We start from the raw sequence: 26,869 nt of genomic DNA, 5'->3' as shown, positions 1-26,869 counted from the left end.
TAATTCTTTTGGATGGTTCTTTCCTAGGCTTTGGGTAGTATCCTCACTTGTAAACACTGATCATTACTCTGCTAAAAACTTTCCACTGGTCCCTTAGGGAGAACTCTGCAGACCTCCAGGGTTTCATTTTCATGCTGTCGCCTCCTCTCCAGTACTCATTCCTATAAAATCTGGACACTCAGCTTCACGTGCTTGACTCTGAGTATCTACCAGTATCCTCCCAGGTTTGCCCTCCCTTTTTCATAGCCTGTAAACTTTCTTAAGGCAGTAAGATATGGCAATCATAAAGCTCCCCTTTTTGTTTTGCATATTTCAGAGATCACTGTCCTTTGTTGCCTGATGTCCAATGTCTTTAAAACCATTGCTTTATATATTTTGTCTATGTTTTATTTGTTTCAGTGGGATGATAAATCCATTTTCCTGTTATTCCATGTTGGCTGGAAGCATAAGTCTGGAACTAAAATTTTAGTTTAATTTAATTTAACTGACTTAAACAGCCATGTGTGGCTAGGGGCTCCCATATTGAACAGGATAGTCTATGGGGTGAGAGGAAGTAAACTGAAGTGGAATAGCCTGTGATTTAGTTTTGTGAGACATACTGAGAGATGGTATATTGGACAGCTCCCTAGGTCTTATTTAATTGCCCAGTGGCTTTGAGAGTGTTCTTGAGACCATGCCTGACAATGACTGCTTGCTGCTCAGATGAATCCCATTACTCCTTCTTCATGGCTCACTGCTAGACTGAGAGCATTAATTTGCAGAAATCTGGCTTTCTTTTCACTTCAGCAATCTGGTTCCAAACTCTCTGTAGGCTGGGTCTAGTTACTATTCTCTTATGACTCTGGGTAGAATGTCTTCCATGGATGCACTAAGTAGATGTTGCCACTTGACTCCCAGGTTAATATAATCTTGCCTTATTGTATGTTTCTTAAATGAAAACTCATCTCTTTTCCACATGTGGCATTAAGAATCAACACTATTAGTACTTTGGGAGGCCCAGGAGAGCAGATCAACTGAGGTCAGGAGTTCGAGACCAGCTTGGTCAACATGTTGAAACGCTGTCTCTACAAAAAAATATAAAAATTAGCCAGGCTTGGTGGCACGTGCCTGTAGTCCCAGCTACCTAGGAGGCTGAGGCAGGAAAATCACTTGAACCTGGGATATGGAGGTTGCAGTGAGCTGAGATCACACCACTGCACTCCAGCCTGGGCCACAGAGCAGTACTCCGTCTCAAAAACAAAAAGAAAACAAACAAACAGGAATTGACACTAATAAATGAGACCCTGAGCATTTTCCCATTCACAACGATTATTAGCCCCAGACAACTTAAAGCTAAAAAATAACCAAAAAATCTCCAAAAACCTTTTGTTTTATTTTTTAAATCACTTAATCCCTAGTAAGGGATGCAATTAGGTTTTGCATGCCTGATTCATTTCAATTAAGATAGACTTGTTTGCAGATTTATGGTGTTGAATCTTAGACTGCTGTCTAATATTAAAAAGATATTAGACCGTAGAAGATCTTGTAACTTCTCTGTGCCATAAGACTGGTAATAGATTTGTATTATTAATACAGTCATGTTTACTGGAAAGAAGAGTTCTATTTTTTGGTACCTCCACCAGAAAAATTAGATGTGCTTCAGACTGATTCGTTCATCCATAAACTATTAATTGATCATCTGTTATATTCTAGACACTGGAGATAAAACAATGAACAAAGCAGACAAAAATCTCTCACTTCACAGAGATTCTATTCTGCTTGAAGGAAACTGTCAATAAGTATAATAAATAAGTAAAATATGTGGAATGTGAGATGGTAATAAGTGCTATGAAGTAGAATGAAGTGGAAGCAGGAGTAGGGAGTGCCAGGGTGGCTATGATTTTAAATTGGGTGATCTAGAAAGGCTCACTAAGGAGGTGCCATTTGAACAGAGGACTGAAGGGGGCAAGGGAGTGAGTTTGGGGAAGCGTATTTCAGGTAGAAGTAACAGCAAATGTAAATGAAATGCCCTCAAGCCAGGATGTGTGTGTCTTGTGCCTGTGCAACAGCAAGGAAGCATTTTGGACTTAGCAATACACCTTGGATTTTCTAAATGTATAACAGACTTTGGGAACTTCATTGTTCATCCTCCTAGCATTCTCATATTTGCACTGTGCAACATCTTTAATTTATGTGTAACTTTATGAATGTATGGATTTATCTATTTTTGTACTCTATGTTATTCCAAAAATGTTTCACATAATTTCTAACTGGATCTTTAATCTTCTGTCTCTTTTCCCTGGAATACAACTATCAGAGTAATTTTCCTAAAACACTGTTTTATTCATGTTCCTCTCATTCTTAAGAACCTAAAACTTCTTCTTTAATCAAGTCCAAAATTTTCAATTTGCTGTTCAAGGTCCTCTGTCACGGGTACATTATTCCTTCATGCACCCTACCTCCATATCACCTGTCTATGTGTCATACTTATTCCCATCCACACATGAGCTCATGCTGCTGCCCCTGCCTTGAGAGCCCCCATTTCTCATTGCCAATTCATTTTATATATAACTTTGAAATAAAAAATCAAAACTCAAATCTACCTCACTTATTTATTCAACAAAGCATTTATTTATTATCTTCTCTACACCAGGCATTGAACAGCATGAAACCTTATGCAATTAACATGAGCCTTGAAGAATGCCTTTCTTTTCCTGGTCTCCTATAACAGTCTAAAATATACAGCGGAACACTGTATTTCATTAAATATTCTTATTAAGTTTCTACTGTGAATACATATTTTCCCCAGAGGTAAGCTGTAAATTCCTTGAGGACAGGAGCTTTATCTTTTGTTACTTTGCACTTTTCACAGTGTCTGGCATAGTAGAAGCAAATTAAATATTTGTTGATACATTGATTTAATTTCCAAGGGTTTTTTAGATGCTGTCACAGCAAACCTCTAAAGATCTTTTAAAATTATATTTAATTACTCTCCCATCATATTAATTAAGTAAAAATGGCAGCTTCTGCAATACCATGATAAACAGCGAATATTTCATTGGCCAGCTGGCTCACCCAAGTCTTTTATAACATTGGATGAAAGATACATCATCCACTTTCTCCTTTCAATTGATGGTATTTTGATCTGTACAAAAACTGCAGGACATCGGCTGCTTTAACAGTGATAAATGTGGGCTACAGCAGATAATGTTGAGTCCTGTGCTCAAACTGAAAACATTCGTCATGCGCTCCTTTCTGTGGATGGGTGAACAAATCCCCAGGTCCCCACTGTTCGTGATGGGACAGGATACATCTCCTTCTTTCAAACAGCAAGACAGCTGTTTAAATTTTCACGGCATCTATGAATTGTCCCCAGAACTATGCCTTATAAGACATTGTATCCTCCAGCTAAGTTCCAGCCGCACTGGGCTTCTTCCTGTTCAAGTGTGTCAATCCCTTTCCTAGCCTCAGCTCTTCAATATTTGCTGCCCTCCCTGCCTGAAATGCTCTTCTCTCAGCTCTGCAAAGGCTCGTTTTTATTCTTCAACTTTCAGTTCAAATACTGCCCCCTCAACCTGGCCTTCCATGACCACTTTTATTTACAAATGCCCTTTCTACCCCAAAAACAACCTATAAACTACTGTTACATCACCTCCTTATTTCTTTAATAGTATTTATCCCAATCTAGCCTAGAAGAGGTCTGGCACTTGGTAAATATGTGTTAAGTGAAAGAACAAATAACTGGTTATGAAATTAGCTACACGTTGTTTACCAGCATTGTTTACCACCTCATGCTCCATCCTATAAGTGATATCCACAAACCACCAGTGCAGCACTTGACTGTCAATAACTTATAGCTTTAATAATTAGTATTGCTTTTATTTGAATAAATGGGAGTGAAAATTTTAAATGAGAAATGTCCTGTTGTTCCATATCCCTGGCCTGGCCTGTTTTTGTTCCCTGAATAGCCTTAGCTTCCGTTAATGACTCTGATTATCTCTTAGCTCTGTGGGTTTAACCCTGATCAAACTCGTTTAATCTTTCAACTGCAGGGCAATCCTCATGTGAATCAGAATCCTTCATTTGTGTTGTACAGAAAACATCTGCATCTTTACAGCAGCTCTGTGAGTTGGCAAAGCATGCAGCAGGGCGATCTCCATTGTACAGATTAAGAAGAGGTTTAAAAAAATAAGTGACTTTACTAAGGTCATGTGACTAGAAAATAAGGGTGAAGGCAGAGATGGGACAAGGGAGTCTGTTCCTGTATTCAGAGGGGTGCTCTCATGGCACTCAGGAAATCTTATTGTCAGTGTCTTTCTGGATGAAAACAATGAGAACAGATCACTGAGAAAAAAAAGTTCTCAACTGTGTGCACAAAATTGTCCTCACGCTTTACTCCTGTCATGACCACAGAACTCGTGGTAGTTTCAGAAAGCAGGCCAGTTCCCATGCTCTCAGCCACGTAGATTTGATTTGCTCTCCTTCCCTGGGCTGCCTTCAATTCCTTTAGTCACTTGCATTTATTTTACGTTAATTTGGGCATTCTGCCATCGGCCTGTCTTTCTAGTTGTTCTTTACTTATTAATTTAGGAGTACATGTATTCTATCAAGAGCTGTGCTTTCATATAGAGGCAAAATTGGACTTTTTTATTATTATTATATTTTTTTGAGATGGAGTCTCACTCTGTCTCCCAGGCTGGAGTGCAGTGGCAGGATCTCGGCTCACTGCAAGCTCCGCCTCCTGGATTCAAGTGATCCTCCAGCCTCAGCCTCCTGAGTAGCTGGGACTACAAGTGCATGCCACTGCGTCTGGCTAATTTTTGTATTTTTAGTAGAGACGGGGTTTCACTGTGTTGGCCAGGCTGCACTCGAACTCCTGACCTCAGTTGATCCACCTGTCTCCACCTTCCAAAGTGCTGAGAATACAGGCATGAGCCACTGTGCCCGGCCCAAAATTGGACTTTTAAAGAAGAAGAAAAACTCTCAGATTACAATTACCCTAAATAAGGTATTGGAGATTTTTACTAAAACAGAATTACTTGGGGGAAAGAGAGAAAGGGAGAGGGGGAGAGAGAATATGAATGAGATCTAAGAGCATGTCACAGTAGAAAAAATAGAAATTTATCAAGCTCACCAGAGGAAAGTAGAAGAAGCATGTATGTCTGTGATTGCAAGAGCATTTTATCCTCCTTGTCTGTAGATGTCAACACTGGGGGTATTACTGAAAGAACCCCAGGTAGAACTGAAAAGAATGATCTACATACAGCAAGCCACCGAGCATGCCAGGAATGGGATCCTTTGGCTTATTTAATGCCTGCCTAACATTGGTGGGGGGAGGGGGGCCTTGCTTCTCAGGCCACATAGCAACTATGCCCAGAAATCCTGTGGGGGATGACTAGGCCCAGCGCCTTCACTGGTTGGGTTCTTCAGTCAGCTATCTTTGCTTCGCGGGTTTGAGTTTCTTCACTAAGGAAACCTAGTCACAGGCTACTGTATTTGCCAGAGTTGTGGGACCAAGTGAGAAACGTAAGAGAGACAGAATTTTGGAATCCATTAAATCCACACAGGTACAGGTTATCTTCATGTTATTAATGCACAGATAGACCTGCTCCTTGCTAGCTCTGTTAATGACTTTTGTGAGTCCCTCTGGGATTTCTTCAGCTCTGCTGGTTAATGGTCATTTCATTTCAGCTCAGGATATAGAAGCTGCTTAAGGATCCTGCTCTCATCTGTTCCTTCCTATGTCTAGACTGGAGAGACTGACTTGCATGAGATATAATTTTAGTGCTGGCAGGCCAGCTGCTGTCTATGATATCATGGAAAGTGACCTTACGTTGCCTACAGATGTTAAACACTGCTTGCAGGTGACCTGGCAATTCTGCCCCTCTTTCCATTCTGCATACTAAATCTCTCCATCAATCCGAACTAAGCATGGAGGGTGATTTGTTCTGCTAAAGGTCTCATACGAATTTCTTAACTGTTGCTGACAAAAGAAAAAGGCAAAAAAAAGTAAGGCCAATTTATTTCCAGGCTTTTGCTAAGTAGCAGATGTTTCCTTTGCAAAAGTAATATTATAGCAGCATGTTATATTTGCATAGCATCATATGGTTTTGAAAAACAAACTTTGTTTTAAAAATTATACAAGGAATCATGAATATATTCACGTTGAAAAAACTTGAAACAACATGGAAATATACAGAGGCAATAGTTTTTTCTGGGAAAAAACAGGGAACTTGGGGTGATATAAGAGGTACAGTTGAAGGAAGATCTTAATTTTACCTCTATATTGAAATGTTATTGTTTGTCAGTACATAGCTTATATAAGCATTTGTATACATATATACAAATATATATTCAGATAAAAATATATAAAAGATTTCTGTATATAAATAGATTCATACTAAACATATTGTTCAGCAATTTTTCGTTTAATCTTGATGAGCTTTCTAAGTCATTGGAAAATAGATTTGCTGCATTAAAAAACATATAGCTCCATGCTATTTCCAGAGTATGCCAATCACTTTCCTACATATGAACGTTTGTTTTGAACTTGCTGATATAATAGTGTTGTAAAAAACATTTCTACACATACAGCTTTCTGCACATGCATAGGTATTTCTTTCAGTAGGGTAGAAACCTGCAAATGAAATTGCTGAATCAGACTTTGGGTAAATTACTTCTCTAGAAACTCAGTTTATTTTCAGTAAAATAAATTTAATATTACCAAACTTGTGTCATTTTGAGCATTTAAAATTAAAATTAAATATTTAAATTATAAATCCAGGTTCATTCTCTTTACTGAAGTCTTTTTAAAAAGTCATTTAAAATTCTTTTTCTCCTCACTATTCTCACAGTCGTTATTCCTCTACATCTGTTCCTCTATGTTCTGTTCTATATTAGGTGTTTGATGTGCAAAAGAAGAAGTTAAACAACTATTTAAGTTCCTTTCCTCCACGTTCTCCTCATCCTGAAGAAGGTTCGAGTTCTGTATTCTGTCTTGCCTTCTCCACCTCTCCTCTCCTCTCCTCTCCTCTCCTCTCCTCTCCTCTCCTCTCCTCTCCCCTCCCCTCCCCTCCCCTCCCCTCCCCTCCTCTCCTCTCCTCTTTCCTGGTTTGTTTTCTCTGTGGTTCCCATCCTTTCTTTTCACAAGCTACATGGAGGAAGCCAGCTAGAAATTGGCCTCTGAGGCTGGGGGAGTCAGAATGTGAGGGGTGAAAGTGCTGGGGTGTGGAGATCCTAGGACAAGTTGCCAGCTGAGGCTGAACCAGAGCTGCTTCTAGGAGCCAGGCATCAAGTGGTACCATGAAGGGTTTATGCAGATGCTTCAGGCTTTAGGGTTATAGCATTTAATGCTTTAAATGAATCCTCTAATGGGCTCATTACCAGCTTCTTGAGAACTCCGAGGGGCAGACTGAGGAAGGTGAAGAGAGGAGGGACACGAGTAGGGCTGGAAGTGCACTGAGGTTTGGCAGTGAAGGTAGCATCCTGCAGCTGGAGCTTGGCCTCTTACTTATTGCCTCAAGCCCTGGTATACACAGTCCTCTGGTGGTGTGGGGTGCGGGTGGGAGGAACCCTGGGCAAAGTCAAATACAGGGGAAGGATTCATTTCCAGTTCTTATGTGTCATAGTGTTTTGCAACATTCCAATATTCTAACCTTTTTAAACTCTCTGTTAAATGTGAGCACATTTAATGTAGATTTTCCCCTTAAAACGTTTTCTGTCCCTTGAAATCCATCACATTCTTTTTTTAAAAAAACAAATTTATCTTATTTATTTATTTTGAAATAGAGTCTCGCTGTGTTGGTCTTGAACACCCTGGCTTTGGTGATGTTCCCGCCTGGGTCCCCCCAGGGTTGCTGGGATTACAGGCTTGCGCCACCGTGCCTGGCTCATCACATTCTTCATGAATTGTTTCTCTCGTGGCTGGAGGTCTTTTAGCATCTTACATATTTGTTTTGAAGGGAAAGACTAAAGCAAAGCTGCAGCCTGAAGCCTGAGACTACCACAGATTAAATGGGAGCACCCCCGTTGATGTTATGACTAGAGGTGCGGGGTTTGAAATAGCTCAGAAAGCTGACCTCTGTTTCCAGGCTAGGTGCAGCTCTGAGGCATTGAATGTTGCCAGCAGGCTGAAATACATCCTGACACTTTCCTTTGTGGGGATCAGTGCTGTACATATGGTGCCTGTTAACTGCTTAGGTGATGATCAAGTAGGGACATTAGGACATCAGGACATTAAAGAGAGATGGTTAAAGCTGTTGCTGAGGAGTTTAGCCACTAGCACCCAGTCTTAGCTTTGCGTCTTCTTGTGAATGCAGTTTTCTCATCTTTCATCTGTTCTATTGCCTTAGTAGGTTAGTGCCATCTGCATAGACTGGAAATCCAGAAGGGAAGGACTTCATGGGGTCCATTGACTTGTCCTGGCCCTACCAAGCAGTTGGTGTATTTAATCAATGCACTTTAATATAAATGTGAGGAAGAGGAAACATGGCAGATCTGCAGTTGGATCTTTGATCTCTCAGTTCTTCCCTTGGAACCTCTGCAAGTGAATCCATGCTGTTCATTATGCTCCCCCAAAGAACATCATGAGCTGTTCTATGGGGCCAGATTTTCATCCTACAATTATCTGAGAATAGTTCCCATATTGCAGAAGAGATGACTATCTGGTCCAATGAGTCAAGAGGGATAAAAGCACAATCCATTTGTGTGGGGGAAAGGCATGGTCTGGTGGCTAAAGAACAAAAACCCAGCATCTGTCCTGGGTATGACATTTAACTCGGTGCATTAGGCATGCCATTTTATCTTATGATACAGAAATCTTGGGAAATGTTACAGCTGCCTAGGTGCTGGGTTGTTCCCAAGATTTATGCCTTCAATATGCTTTAGATTTTAATTCGAAGTATGAAATAACATGGCCACAAAATGCTGATGTAAGACTTTTGGTTTTCAATTGAATTTAGGAAACTTGGGGCTTTCTTACATTTTGTTTCTATGCCATCCTTAAAACCACATGTGACTCCTTTGTATCATGCTCCCATTACACAGAGAACTCTTTCGACATAATCTGTGACTCTTCTGCCTTACATCCCAGGAAAGCAAATCTTTTGGTCCCTTCTGTTCCTGTCTCCTCCTTCTTGTCTTATTTCAATAACTGTTTTCACACCAGACCTTACACCTAGAAAATTCTCCCACTTTCCTTCCAATAATAACTCTCCTTACCTCTAATCCTTTTATCTTATTCCACTTTTCAAATTTCTCGTGCTCATTTAAAATCACTGAAAAGATTTTCATTTATTGACTTAGGCATGATTTCTTCCACCAGTCCTAACCAAAGAGAAATCTCTCCCTTTCTTTTCAGTGCCTAGCACAGTGCCCACCACATACTACATGCCCCATAAATGTTTTTTGAATAAACGAATAAATACTTCCTCCTTCACAAAAATAACTTGATTATAAAATATGAAATGTGAATGAGGGATGCCCATTCGTTGGGATAACAGTGGTACCATGTCAACGTTGTGTAGGACTCTCTAGTTTAAGGAGCATGCTGTTGATACTGTCTGGAATGCTCTTGCCTTCCACCCAAGAACTCCCCAATTCCTCCCCACTGACCACATCCTAGCAGGCTTTCAGGACTTGGTTTAGGGTCACTTCCTTCAGAAAGCCTTCCTGAGATTCCAAGGCTGTTAAGACTCCTCCTCTGTGCCTCCAGTCTGCATATTTCTCATGGGACTGACATTTACTCCTGTCTCTCTTCTTTCCTCCCAATAGTTACAATAGTGCCTTCTTTGCCAAGATTTCAGTTATGCACAGTCAACTATGCTCCAAAAATATTAAATAGAAAATTCCAGAAATAAACAATTCATAGATTTTAAATTGCATGCCATACTGAGTAATGAGATGAAATTTCTTGCCATCCCATTCCATCTACTAGACAAAGTGAACCGACGTCCTCACTTTGTCCACTAGACCCAGTAGACACTGCTGCCCACTAGTCATTAGTAGCTGTCTTGATCAGATCAACTGTCCAAATATCACAGTGCTTGTGTTTAACCCTTATTTTACTTAATAAGAGTCCCGAAGCATAAGAGTAGTGATGCTGGCAACCTGATATGCCAAAAAGCAGCTGTAAAGTGCTTTCTTTAAGTGAAAGGGTGAAAGCTCTTCAATTCTTAAGGAAAGAAAAAAAAATTATATGCTGAGGTTGCTAAGAGCTGTGTTAAGAACAAATCTATCTGTGAAATTGTGAAGAAGGAAAAAGAAATACATGGTAGTTCTGCTGCCACATCTCAAACCAGAAATGTATGGCCTCAGTGTGCGATAACTTTTATGATAGTATATTGTTATAATACCACATATTTGTTATAATACCATATAACCATATATACCATATACCAGTATATGTTAGAATACCATAATCACTTATGCTGCCTAATTTAAAAATTAAACTTTATCATAGGTATGTATGTATAGGAAAAATCATATATATAGGGTTTGGTACTATCATGTTGGTTTCAGGCATCCACCAGGGGTTTTGGAACTCTCCCCACTAGCCCTCGAATAAGGGGGACTATTGTATTCTTCACTGGGTCCTCAGTGCCTAGCAAGGGTCCTGGAACATTGAAGGCAAACAAAGCGTGTTGGGAATGGATAAATGCCGCCAGTTTGGATGATTTTTAAGAAGTGTGGGTGAGTGAGAAGGGAGACTGGAAGTCTTTTAGAAGAAGGACCGACGCTTTTCAGGTTAAAAGTGAGACTGCATCTGAAAACTCCAAGAATTTTCAAGAGATGAGTGAGGCACACTCAAATTCAGCAACTGAAGGGTGAGGGCTAAGAAGAGCATCGCCCATTTCTTCAGATTACACCAGCATGCGCCATCTTGGCATTTCGTCTCTACTGTGATTTCTGTTCCTACCACATATTACAGTGTGAAATTATCTTTTTGTCTTAGTCCATTCTGGCTGCTGTAACACAATACCTTAGACTGGGTGGTTTAAACAACAAATGTTTGTTGCTCACAGTTTTGGAGAGTGGGAAATCCAAGATCAAGATGCCAACAGATTTAGTGTCTAGGAAAGTCCCTCTTTCTGGTTCATGGATGCCATCTTCTCACTGTGTCTTCAATTGCCATAAAGGGTGAGGGATTCTCTGGGGTCTCTTTTATAGGGGCACTAATCCCAATCGTGAAGGCTCCACCCTCATGACCTAATCACCTCTGAAAGGCCCCACATCCAAATACCATCACATTAAGAATTAGGTTTCAGCATATGAATTGGCAGGTGGGGGCAGGGCATAAACATTGTCTATAACACTTCTAGTCTTCGCTTGTGAACACTCCACTATAGCTGAAGCTCCTTCAGGCTGGAAAGGACAATGTTTCAGAGCTCTGCTTATCCACGACACTGTGGGCCAGGTGCTTAACAAGGAAAGAAAGGCCTGCTGTCTCCCTGGCCAATGTTTTTTTGATGGCCTCCTTTAGGGAGAGAAGGGATGTCTGTTGTAGGTGGCTGGTATTGCAGAGTAAATTTTTCTGGCATGTGATTATCATAGTTATTCTTGCCATGGATATTTATAATTAAAGACTACACTCCTGTTCTCTAATTGGTATAGTTTCAGGGTGGCATGGCTTATATCTAGACTGACTAGGCTGCCCTCTGACTTCTTCCTTTTACCCCCATTTTCCTCTTTGTGAGTCAAACTGTCTCCTGGCATTTTGAGTTTGCATTTCCTGACTTTGCTGCTGTGTAGAGAATTTGGACATTGCTTTGGATCCCTCTAGATCAGAAGTTCCCTTGTGGACCCACTGTGAAGGTAGCAGTGTGTGTGTGTGTGTGTGTGTGTGTGTAGAAAAGTGGTACAAATACTATTTTCAAGACTTTCAAAAAGCTTGATGGAAACAGCTTATTTGTATGAAATAAGATTATGCAGGCTAACTAAACAACTAAACTTTTGTTTGTTTGTTTTTGTTTTTGTCTGTGGGCCAGAATTCTATTTGAGAAGGTAGCATTTAGAAAGAATAGATGCAATTTAAAGTCAGATTTGGGTTAAATTTGCAGCTCAGTCATTAACACACTGTGTGACCTTATGCAAATTCTTAACCCTTTGCATTCTGTTTCCCCACTGAGAAGGTGGGACTAATAGTCACCAAGCTAAAGTGTTTAGAGACTAAGTAGAAGTCTTATCTGTTGAGTGTCTGGCACATCATAGAGGCTATATTTGGTCACTCCAGTAACACTCAATCACTTTAATACTCAGAGTGTATCTTCCTTTGAGTTAATAGATAGAGATCTCATCTGTATATTAATTAGTTGCCTGTTTTCAAAAGCGTTAAATGACACCAGCTCAGGCATCCTGCCCTCTGTGACAGGCCTCTTAGAGAGGATGCAGTCAGAGAAAGTTGATTTGGAGCCCCACTGATTTTTCTGACATTTTTTTAAGAGTGAAATTTTCTTCTTTTCAGGGAATTGAAATGCTAAAAGCAGATGCCCAGAGACACCCTGATGACTGGATTTAAAATTTAAAAAGCATTCCAAACCTTCTAAGAGACAAATCTGACTTTAGAAGATTCTTACTTTTCATAAAAGTGTTTCCAGTCGCTAGTCACAGTCAAAAATAATTTGCATTAAGGAATACACAGTCTAATATGAACTCATGAAAATAATCAATTCCCTTTCAACCGGCATACTTGCTCTTGGAGTGAGACCTAGGCTGCATTCCTAGTATTACACTAGTCACTGTGGTCTTCACTAATACAGAATGAAAATTCTCTGGGGCTTATCCCTACCACCTCCAGACTCTAATTACACTAGGAGAAACCAACGTTGCTTCAGAATGCTTGAGTTAGCATTTCCTGACTTTGCTGCCGTGTACAGAATTTGCATGTGTGGACATTGCTTTGGATCCCTCTGGATCAGAAGTTCCCTTGTGAGCTCACTGTGAAGGTAACAGTGAGTCTATGTGTGTGTGTGTGTGTGTGTGTAGGGGAGTGGTACAAATACTATTTTCAAGATTTTCAAAAAGTTTGATGGAAACAGCTTATTTGCGTGAAATAAGATTATACAGGCTGACTAAACTGTGTTTTTTGACTGTAGGCCAGAATTCTATTTGTGAAGGCAGGATATAGAAAGAATGGATGCATTTTAAAGACAAAGATTTGGGTTAAATTTGCAGCTCATTCATTTACAAACTGTGTGACCTTATGCAAATTCTTAATCCTACTCATTCTGCTTTTTCACTGAGAAAGTGGGAATAATAGACACTAAGCTAAAGTGTTTTGAGACTCAGTTGAATTCTATTCGTAGAGTGTCTGGCACATAGCAATCACTGAGTAGGTGGACTTATGATTATCTGGATTACCATTGTCCTAAACAATACAATAATATGTCACATTCTGGACAGAAATTTCAATAGCACACAGTGCTACCTTTTGTTTTTCTCTCTGTGCCAGGCATTGTGTTAAAAGATTTTCATAAATTATCTCATTTAATCCTCATAATAGCTCTCCAAAGATAAGTACTATTATTACGCCCATTTTACAGAAGAGAAAACAGAGGTTATCTATGTGATTTGGAAGATACTCACTATCCAAAGATAAGTACTATTGAGTAGAGGAGTCAATAATCAAATTCAGCTCGTCTAACTTCAGAGCCCTCTCTCTCAACTGGTGCAATTAATTGAGAAGTCATACCTGTCCTTAGAAAACTACCAAAAAAAGAGAAATAAATAAGGAAAGGAAAGAGAAAGACCAAAAAAGAAAGAGAAAGAAAGAAAGAAATTGTTTCTCAAGACATATAGTTTGCAGCCAAGGCGGGTGGATCACGATCACAAGGTCAGGAGATCAAGATATATAGTTTGCTATTTAAATTATTTTAAGACTATGTCTTAAGACCATCTTAAGACTATCTGTAAGACCAAACATGAAATTGGTCTTAGAGATGAAAATGGTCTTAAGCCTATCTTTAAGACCAAAAATGAAATTGATCTTGGAGATGAAAATGTTGTGAATGGTTGCTTCAGATAGGGCAGAAATGTGCTTGCTTTCAGAATAGTTTGAAAGAGGATCCAAAAGAAAATCTCGGGATCATAGAATGTGTTCAGGTCAAGTTTTCTGAAAGAGAGAAAAGCAAAAGCAACAGAGCCCCCTGTATGTTTGACATTTACATTAGGAGAACAACTTAAGCCTTGGAAGAACTTGATGTAAACATGCTCCATGACATGGAAAGGGGCACGTCTTCTAAAAGCTGAAGCCAAAGATATTCACATATACTAGTCAACTGTCAGTCAGGCTATTAACATGCCACTTGGAAAGTCACTAGGTGTTAAAAAAGTAGAATGAAATAATTATTTATTAAATACTCCACATTTGTGAAATGTATGGGTAATTAATCCATATACAACCAAATATTTGGTAAGAGGAATTACTAGTTTGTTGCCTTCTATATTCCTGAATGATTCCATGGACTTCAAGGTCATTTGCCAGTCACCTCAGTCTCTATGTGACAAAACACTATTCTAGGTTATAGTATTATTACAAATCTGTAGTATTAGATGATCACAGCTGAGATGCAAGGAGGTGGGCATTATTAATTTTAAATAAAATTTAATGAGATATTATTTCTATAGAGTATATTACATTCATTTAAAGTGCAGATTTTATGTGTCTTGACAGTTGTATACAACATCAATTACTGTTACAAGCAAGGTACATGTCAATCCATTTTCTGCTGTTATCATGGAATACCATACACTGGATAATTTATAAAGAAAGATTTATTTGGCTCACAGTTCTTGGGGCTGGGAAGTCCAAGATCAAGGGGCTGCATCTGGTAGGGGTCTTCTTGCTGCATCATAACATGACAGAAGGTATCACATGGTGAGAGAGTGCATGCCTAAGAAAAAAGGAGGCTGAACTTCTGAAATAACTAACCCACTCCTACTACAATAGCATTAATCTATTTATAAGAGTAGACCCCTCATGACCTAATCACCTCTTAAAAGTTCCACCTCTTAATACCATCACAATGCCAATTAAATTTCAATATGAATTTTGGAGGGGGCATTCAAAACATTTTATCACTCCCGAAAGAGTTCTTGTGTCCCTTTGCAGTTCATTCCTTCCTCCACTCTGAACCATGGGTGACCACTGGTCTACTTTCTATCACTGTAGGTTAGTTTGCATTTTCTAAAATTTTATGTAAATAGCCATACAATATGCACTGTCTTTTCTTTGGCTTCTTTCACTCAACCTAATGATTTTGAAATTCATTTATGTTATTACATAAATATAACAGTTCATTACTTTTTATTGTTGAGTAGCATTATATAATATGTATACATTTTATTTTGTTTATCCATGTACCTGTTAGTAAATATTTAGCTTCTTTATGGGCTTTTTTTTTGCTATTATGAACATTTTTGAACATTCATGTGCTAGTCTTTGTATGGACACTTGTTTTTATTTCTCTTGGGCAAGTATCCTAGGTGTGGATCATAAGTTAGGTGTGTGTTTAACTTTTCAAGTAAAACAGTGAATGTAAAATGGTGAAAACCATTTGATGTTTTACCACTTTACATTTCTATCAGATGTATTTAGGAGTTCCAGTTGCTCCACATCCTCACTAATACTTGATATCACCAGTAGTTTTAATTTTAGTGAGTCTAGCAGGTCCAGGAGGTATCTTACTGTGATTTTAGCTTACATTTCCTCAGTATCTGATGACATTGAGAATCTTTTTGTATGCTTATTAGCCATTTAATATCTTATTTTGTAAAGTGTCTGTTCAAATCTTTTGTACATTATAAAAATCGAGTTGTCTTTTCATTACTGAGTTCTTTATATATTCTTGATATGAGTCCTTAAAACATACATACATATATTTTCTCCTCCTCTGTGGCTTGCATTTTCATTCTTAATGATGTCTTTTGAGGATCATGAGAAATTTTGATGAAGTCCAACTTGTTAACTTCTCTTTTATAGTTCATGTTTTCTGTATTTTAATTAAGAAACCTTTGCCTAGTCCAAGATCACAAAGATTTTCTCATTTGTTTTCTTCTAGAAGCTTTATAGTTTTAACTTTTATATTTAGGTCAATAATTATTTTGATTTCATTTTTATGCATGCTGTGAGGTATATTATCTACTACTAAATAACAAATTACTCCAAAATTTAGCAGTTAAAGCAACAAATAAATTTCTTCTCTCACACAGCTTATAAGAGTCAGGAATTTGGAAGTGGCTTAGCTGGATGATTCTGGCTTAAGACCTCATGAGGCTCTAGTCAAACTGCTGGCCCTGGCTGTAGCCCTCAGTAGTCTGACCAGGGCCAAGGGGTCTGCTTGCAGGGTGGGTCACTCACATACCTGTTGACAGAAGGTCTCAGTTTCTTGCTGTATAAAACTCTCTACAAGGCTGTCTGAGTGTCCTCACAACTTTGCTGCTGGCTTTCCCTAGAGCAAATGATCTAAGAAAGAACTAGTGAAGAAGAAATCAAAATGTCTCTTATAACTTACTGTCAAAGCTTGACACCATCACTTCAGCTTGATTCTATTCATTAGAAGTGAGACTCTAAGTCCATCTCACATTCAAGGTGATAGGAGTTAATTTATACCTTTTTAAGGGATGAGTATCAAAGAATTTGTGGGCATATTTTGAATAATCACTTGAGATAAATTTCAAAGTTCACTTCTTTCCCATGTGGATATCCAGTTGTTCTACTATCATTTGTTGAAAATATTTTTTTCCCCATAGCTGGCATCATGAGTTTTACTTTCTTTTCCAGATGAATATTATTCATGGTTATATTTCAAAAGCAAACTCAATTTTTTAAAAGTCAAGCCTACAGCAAAAGGTTATTAAAAATACATAAATGAAAAATTCAAATGATGGTATTCATTCTAATAATGTACTTTCTGTAAGTTTGCATTTTCAGTTTGCAATTGCAATAGTTAATACAATCTTGGAACATTAATGTTGGAAGACATCTAAGACATTAGCTAATTTATCTCAGTTTTATGAATATTGAAGCAGAAGTGTTAGGAAACTAAATCAATGGTTCAGGACATAATACAAGATACAGGCAGATCTGAGAATATTAGCTATTTAATATCCTGGCTTGGTAATCTTTCTGATATATCAACAGTCAAAAAGTCCTTGACATGAGCAGTTATCACCTTGGTCTCTGAAACTGTTATATTAAAGTCCACAAGGAGCACTTTTTAATCTCACCTTATTAATTACATTTGTGTGAAAATCAGTCTTGTTCCTTCTATCCCTTTCCTTATTTCCTTAATATTTCTGTTTCATCCACTGATCCATCTATCCAATCATTATTGTTTAATTCACACATGTGTTGAATGTCTTCTGTGGACCAAACATTGGTCCAAATGCTCAGGACACAAATACTAGAACACTGTCTTTGCCCTCAAGGAACACAGAGTCTGACTTCTTCTGTGAGAACTAATGTATCATCTCTTTCCGTGAGATAAGCTTTTGGATTTAAGATTGGGTGTCTATCAAGTCATCACCCAGAAACCAAAACCTTTGAGAAAAATGGGATTTCCTAGAATTATAGAGATTGCACATTTTGTCAATACTCCATGTGAAGGAGCTACAGTAAATAGAGGCCATCCATCAAAAGCATGGATTTTTCTCTTAGTTTGTACCATCATCAATATTCCTAAGGAAATCTATGAAAGAAAATGCCAGGACTTTGGGGGATCAGTCAGAGAAAGTTTCACTGTTAGCTTGCTTAACTGGTTTCTATAAAATATGAGTCTCTTAGCTGGATGATTCTGGCTCAGGACCTCATGAGGTTACAGTCAAACTCCTGGCCATGACTGTAGCCATCAGTAGTCTGACGGGGGCTGGCAGGTCCACTTGCAGTGTGGCTCACTCACGCAGCTCTTGGTTGTGTGGTCTCAGCTTGATTATGTGTTAGATATTTGAGTTGCAAATTGGGGATTACTATGGCACTGGAAGGGAGGTGTTTTGGTGGGGTGTAAGCACAAGGTTTTTCCTGTTCATGATGAAAGCCTACTTCCCCATGAACATGGTGCTTTATGAAGCTTTATTCCGTGCCTTTCATGATTCAACCATCACTGAAGCATGAATGAAAGAGGGCTTTGAGATATACCGTGTGACACCTGGTCCCCTCTGCACCCTTCCACCGCAGACTGTTTCTCACAATTAGAGCTGCCAACAGCTGCACCTTGGCTGGGCATCTACTAATGGAATCCTCACAGAGCAGTCAAATATCATTTCTTCTTTGTTTTCATAAAGTGAGTAAAGAGTTTTAGGAAATCTCACCCATGCCCTTAGAATAGAGAGGTCTGTTTCTACAGTTGATGCAGTTAAGTCAGGCTGCAAAGTCTGTCAAACAGAGCTGCGGTTCTGATGATGCAGCCACCTTTTGACAGATACCAGTGGCAGCTCAATGGAGGGCACAGAAACAGAAGCCACTTTGGTGGAGGCTTAACCCAAGCTCTGCTGTGGATCCATGATAAAGGTCAATTAGCCAGATTGTCTTTGCATAGAACTGTATGAAAGAATGAGAATAACAGAATGGAAACAGAAAATTTCAGACCTGATCTCTGGACTTGTATCAAAGGGCTGTGGGTGGAGGAAAGGGTACAACTCTCATTCCAAAAAAGGCAGCTTTTCCTCTAGGACATGAGATTCTATGAACCTGACAGTGTTCTTAGTATAAACACAGAGATGAACTGTAGTTGATTTAAAGGGGAAAGAAATATGTTAAATGACAAATGTGTGCTCACAGAATCATTGAAAGCACCAGGCTTCAGGCCCCACAGAGACCCAGAATTATACTGGGGAAATTAGGTAAATGAGGACACTGCACTGTAGCTGCCAAACATTGGATGGAGCCATTTGCAGTCTGTCACCATCAGCCCCGGCCTCTGGACACCCATCACCACTGTCACCAGAAGATTCCCTGAGCCTTTCCTCCTTTGTCCTAGTGGTTCTCAAGTCAAAGTCTAGGAAGGTGGGTCTGATTGGTGGAGCTTGGTCTCCTGACCATGTCTAGCTGCAAGGGAGGCTGGGAAAGTGGGTACTGGCATTTTCAGCTTCAGTGTGGGAGGTGAGCCCTAATTCTTTCTAAAATGCATATTGTTGGAGTGGGATTCACCACACATAGAAGAAGGGTTCAGAAACTGGGCAACTCCCTTAAGAAAAAAAGCACATCCATTTGAAAAGTTCTAAATTCTGATGAGGAATAAGAGAGGATAGGGGTAGAGTCTAAGTGAAGCTAATGACTGGGGAGATTAACAGGGAAAGTTCCCTGCTCCAGGAAAGAATCTGGAAGGACAGAGTTCAGTGTTCCTTGACTTTGGCTTCAATTAGGATCACCTGGGGAGCATTCAAAAAATACTGTTGTCTGGGCTCTTTTCTAGACCAGTTAAGTCAAAATTCCTGGGAGTGACTTATGTTCTGAAAGCTCCTCTCTCGTGATTCTAATGTGTGGCCATGGATGACAGCACTCAATTACATCAAAAGGCACCTGGAGAAGGGAAACAGGTAGGCTCTGGAGTGCCTGCAGGCAGATGCCAGGAGGTGGCATCCATCCACAGCCACTTGCAGCATATTTGGCATTTTTCTGATCTAGCACTGCTGAGCAACAGCAGGAATCTTCTTGTAATTCACTGGCATTTTTAAAGGCCTAACATGATGCACACATGTGAGGTTTTCTAAAACCTGAAAAACGTTGTTGCATGATTAATAAAAGCACTTTTCTCCAAGCAGTGGGGGAGGGAGGAGGGAGGTGGCTGTGTAGATCGAGGCCAACTGCTGGGGAGCCGTGGGCTTGGTAACTAGAGCCCACCACCGAAACCCTCACGCATTTGTCCTGGAATGATTAATTTTTCTAGTTAGATGGGTTGAGTGGGAGGAGAGTGAGCAAAGCCTGGGTTTGGGCTTCGGAAACATGCCCCATTGTGCACAGCTGGACGAGACTCTTCAAGGAGCCCAAGTAGTCTGTTCAGGAAACTCAGAGAGAGGAACAGTTCCCAGGCTGGTTGCCTTTGTGAATCACACAGACTTCTGTGCCCACAGTAGCCCTTGGCTCAGTTAGGAAAGATTTGCAACACCAAATGCCTCTAGGCTTAAGAATACTGTCTTAGTCCATTCAGCTGCTATAATGAAATACCACAGATAGATTGGGTAGTTTCTAAATGAAAGAAATTTATTTCTCACAGTTCTGGAGGTGGGGAAGTCCAAGATCAAGGTGCTGGCTGACTTGGTGTCTGGTGAGGGCCCCCCTCCTGTTTCATAGATGGCACCTTTTTGCAATATCCTCACTTGGTGGAAGCGGGTGAACAAGCTCCCTGAAGCCTCATTTACAAGGGCACTAATCCCATTCATGAGGGTGGAGCCCTCATGCCCTAATCACCTCCCACAGGCCTCACCCCCTAGACCATCACCTGTGGGGGAAGGGTCAGGATTTCAACATGTAAATTGCAGAAGTACACAACTTTCAGACCATAACAGCTGCTACCTGAGAAGGTGGGAGGTTTGGGATCCAGGTAAATTTTCACAATGCTAAATTTGCTTCCCAGTTTCAGACTAGATGAAATATGAAGGAAAGCAATTAAGCAAAGAATGTGTAGCAAGGAGTCAAATATTTCATGAAAAAGACAGTGGCAGCAAGTATCAATATTTGCTTTCCAGAGTAAACATCTCAGAGGACACGCCTGGAGCAAGGCGGGAGGCATGGAGCGCAGTGAGGGAGAGTGGACAGCCAGCCCCCTCCAGCCAGCTCCCTCATCAGTCTCCATTCGCTGGTTATGAACATGATGAATGATGCCACAGCAGCAAAGCTGCTGTCTCTGCCCTTTGCCTGCCCCATTAAGGTGGTTTGGCTGTAACCTTGAGGAATAGATTCTAAAGGGCCCGGTGCTGATCAATGCTCCCAATTCAACTCCCCAAAGCCACCTCCTGTGAAATCACATGTCCATGCTTGCTTTTGTCCTCTTTTGAAGTGTGAGAAAGTGGTGCTGAAATTAATCTTGACAACAGAAACCTTCCAAGTGTTGGTTTATGTTCTTGGAACAAATTATTGGCTGTAAGAACAATTTGGGGAAAAAAAGGAGCATTGAGAGGATTCATGGAAATGTGTGGCAATAATTAGGCTGCAGTGGCACAGAGTCCTGGTGGTGATTGCTGGTCCTTTTAAACTTGACAGAAATTTTCATAAATTGAAGTAGAGGAATGGACCTTTAAAAGAGGAGTAATTTTCTTTAATATTTATAATGGTAATATTTGTGTTTGGCACATAATTTAATAAATATATATTAGTTGCCTACTATCCTCTGTGCTGTTACTACTAGGATGAATTCGTCAGTGTTCCCACTGTTCTTGCAGATCTGATATTTTCATGAGGGGTGGGGGTGGGAGAGGGGTGGATAAGGAGAAATTACTTACGGTATACAGTATACATTACTTGGATGATGAATACCCCAAAAGCCCTGACTTGACCTATGCAATCTATGCAGTAACAAAATCGCACTTGCACCTCATAAATTTATACAAGTGAAAAAAAAACTTTAGTAGGATTCTCAGGTAACTACGCAAAAACGAGAGAGAGAGAGAGAGAACAATAATCAGTTCATTTCAATAAAATAGAGTTAGTGATTTGAGGTAAGCATAGAATGCTACGGAAGAGAAGAGAGGGGGCAGATGATATGCAAGGTGAAGTCTGATATTTTCTTTGCATTTTGAGCAGTGTGTGTATGTGTGTGTGTATGTGCATGCGTGCACATACGTGTTGAGGGGTGGGTGGACAACAAACAGTTTGTTATTAATGCAGCCGAAAGTGCAGGTCAAGCAGTGGCAGGATTTGGAGATGAAGATGCAGGGGTATGTCTTGCAGAGCTGTGTATGCCAAGCTAAGCAGTTTGGATTCTTCTCTCTGCACACTGGAGGATCTTAAAATTCATTTGCATTAGAATTATTTGGGATTTCTCAGATCTCTTGCCCTTCAACAACAACAACGAAGAATTATTCAGAATTTCGCCACTGAATGTGGTCCCCAAACCAAAAGCCTAGTTATAACCTGGGAATCTTTTAGCAATGCAGAATTCCACTCCCCGTATAGCCACAGAAGGAGAGTATGTATTCTAATAAAGTGATCCATATGCACCTTATCAGTAAAGTTTGAGAAGTCACCTAGGGAGCTTGTTGGAAAATGAAGATTCCTTGATTATCAGATTTTGCTTCAGTAAAACTGGGGTGAGATCCTGGCGCTTGCATTTCTAACAATCATCCCAAGTAATTCTGCTGCAGGTGGCCCAGTATTTAAAAAAAACAAAAAACAAAAAGATGCTGTTATTGCCTATTTGGCTATCATATGAATTTAGCTTCTTGTTGGAGACATGTATACATCATGATATGATCCCTCACTTAATACAAATCTTGAATGGTAGTCCCAGGTAATATTGGCTAAAACAAAAGCTTAGCCCACAAACCTAGAAGGCAGCTCTGACCACATAGAAAGCCTGGCCAGGACCTGAGGCCCAGAAGTCCACAGGGACAAACAGATAAGCTGGGCACAGACTCTCCTCACTGTGCACTTTGGCTGGTTCTAAGTAATCTAAAAGCAATGACTATGCTATCTAATTCTTCTGAGTACATTTACAGACAGACTTACTCGCCTGCCTTGAATGTTGGCAGAGAAACCGGAGTTTCAAGGAGTGGAGGACTCATTAGCAGCCAAGAAATGTGTCCTCAAAGCTGGCGGCCAGTCAGAAGCAGATCAGTGAGGGCAGGGAGGGAGGGAGCATGCAGAGCCTCTGACAGCAGGAGGCCAAGGACTGCAGGGAGCTAGGTGGAATTAGTCAACCAGACAAATAGCACTAACATTTCCATGTGGGGGAAATGGATTATTCAATCTGTCTTCAGACTGAGGCACAGGTGCTCAAGCAACTCAGTTTCCATCCCTGGGAGCAACATAGCCTTATGGAAGAATGTAGTCTTGCATATGGGGGCGATAGCTGGGGCCAGGGGCCTCTCTGTCACAGTGATATTACACCTGTTCTCCCTGTGGCCATCTTGGGAGGTGAGGCAGCTGCTGTTTCAATGTTAATTAACCCCTCAGCAAATCTATGCTTTCCAACCAAGTACAATTTCAGCGTGGGTGTATCCCCTTGGTTCTCAAACTCTAGTGTGCATCGGTCACCTGCAGAGCTTGTTAAAACATTGCTGGACCCCACCCCTAGGGTATCTGATTGAGTAGGTCTGGGGTGGGGCCTGGGAATGTGCATTTCTATCAAGTTCCCAGGTGATGCTGATGCTGCTGGTCTGGGGATCACACTTTGGAAATTACTGGTGTAGTGGCCACTGTGCTTCCCTGCCCAGATTCACAGTGGAACTGTAAGATTTATTCCTCCAGCTTATAGAGATTCTGTGGTCATAGTTATCACTCAGCTGTCAGCCACTTTGGGAGCTGTCCACAGATGGACACAGCCTCCTTGCTTGAGGTCATGCCCCTTCCCCGGAGGAGTCTTCATTCAGTGATTGGTGGATACAGGGGAGTAGAAGCCCTCACTCCAGGACGAAGATTCAGAAGGGCCACCCAGTGACAGAATCCCTGTGGAATTGACTACAGCCCTGGTCATGACTGTGCCACAGCTCAACTCTTTCCTCCACTCTGTGCATGTAGGTGGCCACATAGGAACTCTCCCTTATGACCACCACTGGGAAAGGACAAAATGCTGAGCTTGGTTCATGGATGGGTTTGCTATCTATGGTGGGTGCAAGCAAGATAAAAATCAAGGGCAGTTGTAGGACTCCCACTCAGAAATTGCCTTGAAACACAGCAGTAAGGAGAAGTCCTCTCAAGGGGCAAGGTCTATTGGCCAAGTCAGTGGGGTAGGGCTGTCGACTTGTTTCTGTGGGAGACACTGCAAAGCTACGTAGCACAGGAGGTAGATGTATAATTTCATGACAGGAAAGTAGTGAAGAACTGGGAACAATAATCCAATCTATCACTGATGGAGTGGACAGTACAGTTACATGAAAATTATTACTAGAGTATGAAAAGCACATTGGTATAGATTTGTTGAGGGCATTAAAGAAGCACAGGAAAAGGGGATCTGCCCCAACCTGGGGTGAGCAGCAGGATAAGGACAGCTTCTGGGAGGACGTCATGCCGGAGAGGAAAGAATAGAGTAAGTCCAGGCAAACTAGCACACAGAATTGAGAGGTGGGAAGCTCAGGAGATGAGGTTAGAAAAATAGGGAGGTGACTAGGTGGTGTTGTATCTTGAAGTCCTCAAAAAGGAATTTGAAATTTATTCTGAGATACTGGAAATTTGTTGAAGGGCATTAAGCAAGGTTCATGATCAGATCCAGGTTTAAAAATGATTATTCTGGCAGCAGGATATGTGACGGTTTGGAGAGGAAAGACTGGTGGGGAAACAGAGAGAGGAATTTGCAAGTCCTGGCAATGGTCCAGGCAGGAGAGGAAATGGTGGAAGCAAACGGCCATCACTCTTAAGAGCACAGGCTTCCTGAGACAGATGAACTGGGTCTGAGTTCCGACTCTGCCCCCAAATTTGTGGATTTTGGACAAGTTTCTTACCTTGGCAAAACCTGTGTTTTCTCATCTGTAAACTGAGTATAATGGCAGCATCCACCGATAGAGGTTCGTGAGAATTAAATAAGAAACTGCATAGAAGGGGATTTGTTTTGTGTCTGGAACTAATAGTACTCAAGTATTAACTGCCACTGTTATACTTGGAGGGCGTGGACTAATGTAGAAGTAGAACTTGAGTGAAGAGGAATTGCCAGCTGCCTTGAAGGCACTCGAAGTACTGAGAAAGGAAGTTAAAGGATTGTCTGGAGCATGAGAATGAAGGTACAGCTGGTGCAATCCTATAACCTGGCTTTACTCTTAGGAGTGTCGCTTCATTTATTCGTTTATCCATCTATCCCTGTATTCATTACTATTTCCTGAGTATTAACCCTATGCCGGCGCTATTCTATGCTGTGGAATCTAGCCACGACATACACATGAACACAAGACTGTTGGTGCTTAGTGGACCCTCCTCAGGGACTCTGACCTTGTGAAACTGAACCTGGACGTCACTCTAGGCTGAAGCACTTATTCTGCAGTGTCTTCATTTCCATCACTGGAAGCTTTACTATCCCAATTCATGACTACTTGACAGTTAGTAGAAAAAAGTTAAGATAAATCTATTTCTCCCTTTATAAACAAATACCTATGAAAGTGGATGGTTACAACTATCCAAGAGTGTCAAGCTGCTGCTTGGAATTCAAAGACTTTCATTGTTTTTACTGAGAAGTTCTTCAAACCTTAAAAGCAACCGTGGAAGTAATTGCAAGTGAGTGACCTGCTGTTGATCTCCACGCATTTGCAAAGTCCAGTTAGTTTAAATTCTTCATTACTCAGTACAATTTCAAGTGGATTTTGCTTTCTGTATATGCAGGTACATTGTTGTTTCTTAGCTGTTGGGACTTACAGCATATAAATGAGCTAACATGATCTACAGGAAAACCTATCTCATGTTACAATTTCTTATACATCTGCACGTTTGACTCTGCAATCTTTGTTCAGGAGCTAGGTACTGCTTTCTCTTTTGGTATAAGTATGGGTTGTTTTATCAGCACTACACGAACCCCTGTATTGTTAATGATATCAAATTTAACAGTACTCACAAAACCCTTCAATTACCATGTTACTTGCTCCTGACAATATACTACTGTTACAGGAATTCTGTAGCCAGTAAGCTGGCTGGAAATGTGTAAAGTGGATTATATCTACACCATGGCCCAGCCTTCCTTCCCTATGAGGAAGACGCTTAGGAGACTAAGGACACAAAGGAAATTCTTTCAATTCTGCACACACCATTCGCTCTGCCTGTGTGGTTCTCCCAGCCTCCTGCCCAGCATTTTGAATCCTGTTTACTCTCAAAGCACAACTGAAGTCTCATCATTCCATGGATATTTGTGTGCTTCCATCTTTCTACAACATAGTCTGTCTGTTAGATTATCTCTATGCTGAGAGAGGAAGGTATGGAGGTAGTTGGCTGCCAGTGTAAAATGAACAAGGACCAAGCAGATGAGGGTAGGCAATGGCTATTTATTCAGAGCTTCCTGTAGCAAGGGAATAATGAATGTGTTTTGAAAGAGACTAAAAGGCAAGCAGAGGAGTGAGAAAGCTTTAAAGTGGAAAAAGGGAAGTGTCAGCCATGGCCTAATCAGAGGCCACTGTCATGAGGAAGCTATAGGCAGCTAAGCAGGAGCCAGGCATCCTGTGTGATTGGTTAGGGAAGCATATTTGTCATTCTCTGGTTGGACTTAAGTTGGAAACGGAGAAAAGTAAAGAATTTTTCAGTTATGAATCAAGTCCTGGCTGATTGTTACAGGGGCTATTGTTTGGCTTCCTGAGCTCATTGCTGGAGACAGTGATGTGACTTCCCATAAGTCTGACTCATAGATAGCAGGTTGAATTCTAGGCTGTTGACTAAAAAATGGGTTGGCTTCCTGGGCAAGTTGCTGCAGATTGTGGGTCAGAGTTCTGTTTTAACCTATGGTCTGGCTATTGTTCATTTGTCTATTCACTCTCACCAGTAAGGCAGCTGCCACAATGGCTCATGTGAGAGTTGCTGAGGTCAGGGAGTAAAAAGGAAGGGATGGAAGGACAGGGTTTGGTACAGATGAGATGAGGGAGGATTTTAAAGACCAGAATAGTGGTTACAACTCTGCTGCCACCAGACTGGATGTAAATCCCAGCTCTGCCTCTCAACTATTGAGCATGCAAATAATAGGACCTATCTCATAGGGTACTATTAGTTATCAAATGTAAATTATACCAGTTATTATATATAAAGTGAATAAGACAGTTCCTGACACAACGTAAA

Source organism: Hylobates moloch, unplaced genomic scaffold (assembly GCF_009828535.3).
Source record: "Hylobates moloch isolate HMO894 unplaced genomic scaffold, HMol_V3 SCAFFOLD_4, whole genome shotgun sequence".
NCBI lineage: Eukaryota > Metazoa > Chordata > Mammalia > Primates > Hylobatidae > Hylobates > Hylobates moloch.
The sequence above is the reverse complement of the archived record's forward strand: the minus strand, read 5'-3'. Positions refer to the sequence as shown.